The sequence below is a fragment of the Myotis davidii genome, unplaced genomic scaffold (genome assembly GCF_000327345.1).
Source record: "Myotis davidii unplaced genomic scaffold, ASM32734v1 scaffold556, whole genome shotgun sequence".
NCBI lineage: Eukaryota > Metazoa > Chordata > Mammalia > Chiroptera > Vespertilionidae > Myotis > Myotis davidii.
In genome coordinates, this window is record NW_006287671.1 from 2,214,420 (window position 1) to 2,221,267 (window position 6,848).

The window sequence follows — 6,848 nt, forward strand, 5'->3', positions numbered from 1 at the left end:
TATAATCTGGATAGTCCCACTCTGACCACTGGGTACACTAGCTCTTGGATCTCTAAGGAGGTGCTAATTTAGCCTCTGCCTGAGGCTACCCAGCAGGAACCTAGCTGTGAAGCAATGCAAGCTGCTGTGGGGCCTTGGGCCTTCTTTTGGATGTTCTGGGTTTCTCTGACCCAGCTGCAGTTTGTTAGGTAATTTTCAGATTGCAAAGGGCCAGGCCTTTCATATGCAAAAGCCTCTGAGCACAGCTTCAGTGGGGCAGGCTCTCAGGGGATCAACAGGGCAGAGCAAGCAGCTATGGCTGCTCCTCAGCCCTACCCTAAGAAGCCCCGGGTCTCAGTGTCCCAGTAATCGCTGCAAGTACCTCTGAGAGAAAGCCGCCCTGGAGTTCTGATCAATGTCAAACAGTCCAGTTTCTCCCGTATGAGTCTGGGTCCCCAGAGACTCACCCAGAGCTCGAGTTCAGAGCAGTCGGGAGCTTGAGACTCCCTCCCAATTGAAAAAGACAACTGTGTCCTCAGGTTCCAGCCCTTTCCACGTGCGCCTCCGTACCTCTGCACTTTACTTCTGCACCTCCTCTGAATCTCAGTGTGCTTTTCTCTTTCCTTCTAGTTGTAGAATTTCCACTCAGCCAGCCTTCCTGTGGTTCTGGATGATATCTGTTTTGTCTTTTAGTTGTATTTTTGAAGTGGTTGTGAGAGGCAGCAATTTCTGGTGTTTACCTATGCCGCCATCTTGGTTTCTCCCCTACATTATTCTTGTTTAATATATGTTTATTGATTTCAGAGAGGAAAGGAAAAAGAGAGATTAAAACCTCAGTGATAAGAGAGAATCATTGATCGGCTGCCTTATGCACATCCCCGACTGGGGATTGAGCCCACAACTTTGAAATGTGTCCTGACCAGGTACTGAACTGTGTGACCTTCTGGTTCATAGTCCATGCTCAACCACGTTATTCATTAGTTATAAGTTTGTGATTATTTTATCTTAGCAGGAATCCAAAATGGAATAGTCTTAATACAGAGTGGGACAAAAGCTGTAAGTACTCAAAAAACAGATTTCATTCTTGTGTCATGATTTATTAATTACTGTATTACTTTCCATACGAATAACTGTAAAACTACTTTTGCCCCACCCTGCATAAGGAACTGATCATTTATCTAGAACTCCTACATCAGTTCTAAACTAAAGCATTACCGTGACCCAAGTTGCTAATCAATTCAAATTGTTTAAACATATTACAAATTTTCATTCCTTTTTAATAAACTCAGCTATACCAGTGCCTCAGAAATGTCTGCCATTTGTCACAGGTGGTTCCATGCGACCAAAGAAAAGTTACATCTAAGGATAAAAACACCTATGCAGGAAATCACACACACCAAATTTTCAGTGGGAATTTGTTGATTGCTGCAAAGAACAAGAAAAGAATACAAAATGGGGTCCACCTCCATCTTGAGTGGTCTTCACGGTTTGGTGACACAAGACTCTATAGCCAGCCAGGTCAACAGCTGTCCTTGTTCATGTACAGTGGACAAAGGCAACGAAATGTCACCTTATTCATTCTGAGACCCAAATTCCACACATGCATTTTAAAAATAAAGTCACCTTGGAACAAATTTTAACCTGATGTGAAGGCTGGTACTCATCCTAGTCACCTCTAGCATGTGTTTAGAAAGCACTCCAAAATTCACAGTGGGATTTCAGAAATAATCTTGCTTGTACTCAATAGCTGTCCAAGAGAACTATTGTTCTGCTTATACACAAAATAGCTGTTATTTATCAAAAGCGTGCTTTGTGGCCAGAGCTAAATGTGAAGAAAAGCTCAGTGAAATAAGCTGACTACCCCAAGTCTACCCCAGCTATGATGCTGGAGAGTTGAATTCCAACTCAAATCTCTTTGTGTGATTCTCTTTCTTTTCCCCCATTTGTCTGCACACACGTGTGTAACACATACACAAAATGATGTGAAGTAACTCATCAAAAGAAAATTCCCATACATGCATTTTATTTCCCAATTTACTATTGTCAGTGCTGCTTTGGGAAGAAGATAGAAGAAAAGAAGACCCTCAGACAAATGTATACTTTTTTGCGAAATGCACACCCAATGCAAATTACACAGTAAAGTTAGCCGAGGGGCGTAATTTGTTACACAAATAAACAAACACTATTTGGTTCCGTCTGTGGCTACTGCAATTATAATGAAAATCTAAAAACAACTGTAATGCTTCTAACCATAAAATTATAAGGCAAGAAAGTGGATTTAGATAACTCTAAGAGCCTTAATTGTATGTTTGTAAACTCACAGACAAAGCTTCTACTCAAATTTAGCTCCGGCTCAAATAGCACATCCAAAGCCCAAGTTTTATTTCTCCCTTTCTTCTGCCATATGGGCCTAAGACCCCAAGCATTAGAAAATTCCATCCTTCGGAAAGTGTGTGTGCTGGCGATGGAGGGGACGGAAGAGAGAAATGCAGCTTAATGTGGCCAACGAAGCCACAGAGACCAGATTTATTGATGTTGTGTTTCCAGGTACACCTACCTGTGTTCATTTAGCGCCAGATCAGAGAAGTCGGTCACAGTGCCAGAGGCTCAGAACTAGAAGGAGATCAGGTCCAATGTCCTCATCTCACAGAGGCTCTGAGAGGCCAGACAATGGCGGGGGTCCTACAGAAAGTTAGAACTCAAGTTCCCAGAACCCCAGGCCCCACTTTCTTGCCCTTCTCCGTGTCAGGCCGGCACCTAGAGACTGTGGCAGCATCTGTTTCCGGGGCCAGTGGTCAGGGAGATGTTTGGTCCAGGAATAAATTAGAATGAGCAGTCCTTCCCTTTAGGTGCCGCCCCAGTCACTTCGCCTCCGCCAACGTCAGGGTGGCGGGGTACAGAGAGAGCAGCCACCCTCCCTGTTCCCCCTTTCAGTGCCTAACTCTAACCTGGGCTGAGAACTGAGGAAGCAGCAGGATCAAGAAGTCTTGTCCTAGGAGAGCCGAGGGCTGCAGACCATACACGGGTGAGAAATGTCAGAGCGCTCTCGCTGTGGAGACAGTACAGCCAGGAGGAGCGAGAACAGCGGGTGGGGTGGTATTTTAGGTTAGGGGAAAGCTCTTATCTCCTTAGAGGTGACATTCAAGCAAAGACTCGAAGGACAAGAAGGGAGTAAGCCAATATCTGGGCTAAGAGCATTGCAGAGGGAGGGAAGGGCAGGATGGGAAGATGAACAAAGTCCTAAACGATGGGTGTACAACTCTGTGAATACGCTAAAAACCATTCAATTGCACACGTTGAATGGATAAATGCTATGGCATGTGAACTACATTTCTATCAATAAAGTTGTTAAAAATTAAAAATACATTTTAAATGATAAAGTCACTCGTGGTTTTTCAAGTGCACATTTTCATGATTCCTGACCACGTTCCTTTAGACAATGTACGGGAAATCATGTGAGGAACAAATCCAGGGTCCTTCTCCTTAATCCTTTCCCTCTTCCTTTTATTGTCCTGTTCCCTGTGACCTTCCTAAGTGACTGGGTTCATCCACAAGTGAATTCCCAGTCAGGCCACCACGGTTGCTGATGGCACATGCACTGTTGGTTTCCTCCATCTCCACTCAACCAAGGTGAGTATTTAGACAAAGGCCTTTGATGCCTTACCCCAATTTTCACCATTTTTGGCCAAGAGGCCTCAGTTTGAAGGAGAGAAGGACACACTTAAAAGTTGGAACTGTTAAATAACCTTCTGTGGGTTTTTAAATTTTTCAACTCCTAGAAACCCACATGCCACGATTAAGAGTGTGTGGTCTAAAGACTGGGATTTTTAAGCATCCCAGTAGGCCAATCGGACAGAAATGTTTAATTCGGGACAACTTTTCTGTTACCTTGAACCAAACCATATAGATAACTCTAGCTTCTCTTTTCAGGCATTCATATGCCAAAAGAGAGGGGAACAAGCAGAAGAGAAACTTTCAAAGAATTTTTCTTGCACTATTTGCCCATACTTCCTATGTCTGAGTCAGACCACAGAAATGGTCAAATATGTGCAGAATACCTAAAAATATCAGAGGAATAATGAAGACAGATGTTGAAAATGCCATAAAGTAGAAATGGAGTTGGCCATCTTCTTAAAAACTCACTTTTAAAACAAATAGCACTTAATTTCAAACATTGTCAATAAGACCCAACTTCCTGGAAAACCATTCACCAAGGATTCCTATGAATCACGTTGATGAAAGGCAGATAACGTGGCTCGTGTTGACCCAAACAAAACAATACTAATCTCTTCCATTTTTAGATATAACATCTCTCTCTGATGGATAACCAGAGCAGATTTTTCTCTTCTCTCAGTTTGTAGACCTGCTTCAAGTTGTTGAAACCCAGGGCCACTGAAAGGGAAAAGCAAATTATTTCAATGCAAGAAAAAGCAAATGGCAGTACCAAGCTTGTGCAGCTGAGCTCCCGTAAAAGATGAATGTGGCCACGGTTAGTGAGCCTCCAGGGGAAAACTAAGGGGTGAGCTTACCACAGAAAAATGCAGGCCCCAGCTTGAAAGGTCTATAAAACTAATTGAAACAAAAAAAAAAGTGCAGGTTTTCCTGAACATACCAGGAAGAATCACCATCAGGCAATTGATGTCCATCAAGACTCACACCAGCTGTTGTGGTTTCTGGACAGCTGCTGTAGAGGGTTGTCACCTTATTTCTGTGCTTACAAATTAAATGGGGAGGGGGAGGGAATTAATATGTCAAAATCCAGAGATGAGATTTTAATAAGAAAAATATGCCAGCAACGGTCATTCAAACAACTTGGCGGCAAGCATTGACCTTATTTGGGTGTTGTTGTTGTTGTTGTTTTTAGTTGTTTAAGTCATAGTTTCTTATGCAACACATGTTACAACATATTGTTACCCAGGTCGGCACATGTGAGACAAAACCAGCCACTCAGCCAATTTTTCTCTGGAATAGACAGAGCCAAATCCTCCAACATGATCAATCAAAGAACAATTGTATGACCCAACTGAATGTAGGATCCAAACATGGCTTTGTCTTCAGCTGTGCCCCCTCTCTCCTTATAGAGGGGGATGCTAGAACCAAGCTATCTAAGTCATATGGCATAGAGACAAAGATAATGAAAAACAGTCACCAAAAAGTAGATATCCAGAGTATCCAAAGAAAAAGCTCCTAATAATAGATTTTTAAGCTTCTTTCCTCCTACCTCCTCTTTACTTCAAGGCTTCCAACACTCCCCTTCAAATGATATTCAATGTTTCAGTTGCAGAAACTGTATTAGTTTTTGTCAGCCTATTCCTTTGCATCTGTTAGGACTATGGGAAACAATATACTCATAAGCACCAAGCAGCCAACTATGTTTGATCTCTTTCATAAAAAATGCATGATCAAAAGTAAAATTTATTTTGCTTGGATGCCATTCTCCTACTCAAACTCTCCTCCCAGATTTGCACCTTGAACATAACAACTTTGGGAATTGCTTTGGAGGTCTTATCAGACACATGCTTCTCAACCTTTGTTTAACTAGGGTAATCATATACTTTAATGTATGATGATATAATTTAATGCCAAGATACATGGAAAGCAAAAAAGGGGTACTAAACATAATTATTTCTGCACAATAAGTATTAACTGGGCCAGAACTAAAAAAAACTGGACATACAGTCATCCTGTATCTAACTCATTCCTTTATAATATTATCTTTCTCTACTTTCTGTTTATCCACAATTTTCCATCTATCTAGAAGATATCCTAGCTCATCAAGCTAAGAAAGTGTAGCCTCTCTTTCTTGAAGTCCATATTGTGGAAAAATAATTATATTGAAATATTTTTTACCCTGCAAACATCCCTCCACAGATACCACTATTCTTCCTAGAAGGGTATCTTTGTCCCTGCTGAATTGGTTCAATGGAAAATCACTGTATGTTGAAAACTCTGACAGAGACCCTGGGTCGTGTGCTGTGGTAGAGAAAGCAGGCTGTGCAGTCCTTCTGCACCAATGAGCAAGAGGAGATCAAAGAGTTAAATGTCACCTTACGGCCTTTTAAGTTGAGTTTAAGGGATGGCTCTGTTCCAAATGTAGGGTCTGGGTGGGTCTAGAAAAATGGAAAAAAGGTGGAAGGTTTCAATGAGTTTCCTGTCAATGACTGGCCACTGGGCAAATCCAACTGCAATGGCCTAGGTCTGGTTACTAAACCAACTACACCAAGTCTAATAGAAATATAATCAAGGAAAGTAAAGATGTCCTACACAATGTAGGAGACACTGCACTTCAGTTTCTTGATGATTTGTGAGAAACTGGACTGTGAAAGGGCTGAGATGAAAAGACATCTATGTGACAGAACAGGAACAGTATTTCCACAATGCAGCCTTTGAAAGACAAAAGGGTCCAAACCCAGTAGGTCCTCAAGATTGGTCATGTCCAAAGCTGTCTCCAACAGGGCAGGAAGCCACAGAAATGCTCAGTTTTGTTATTGTTGTGCTCTGGAATGGAGTTGTCCTAGACCGCTTCCTTCACCAAAGGGAAAAATGCTTTATGCATTGGTATTTCACACAGCTCAGTAATATGAGCAGCCCTCCATAGGCCTTCGATAAGAAGCAGCAAGGTTGTTATTATTTATTTATCTGAAAGGAATCAGCTGTGGGTGGAGAGTGTTTAATGTCCCGTAGGACACAGGATGGAAATGCTAACTCACAGAATTAAGGACTCACCTGAAGAAACCTTGCAAACATCTTCTAGTCCAGCCATTCATTTTTTTCTTAATCCTCACCTGAGGATATTTTTTCCATTGCTTTTCAAAAGGGAGTGGAAGGGAAGGAGTAAGGAGAGAGAGAGAGAGAGAGAGAGAGAGGGA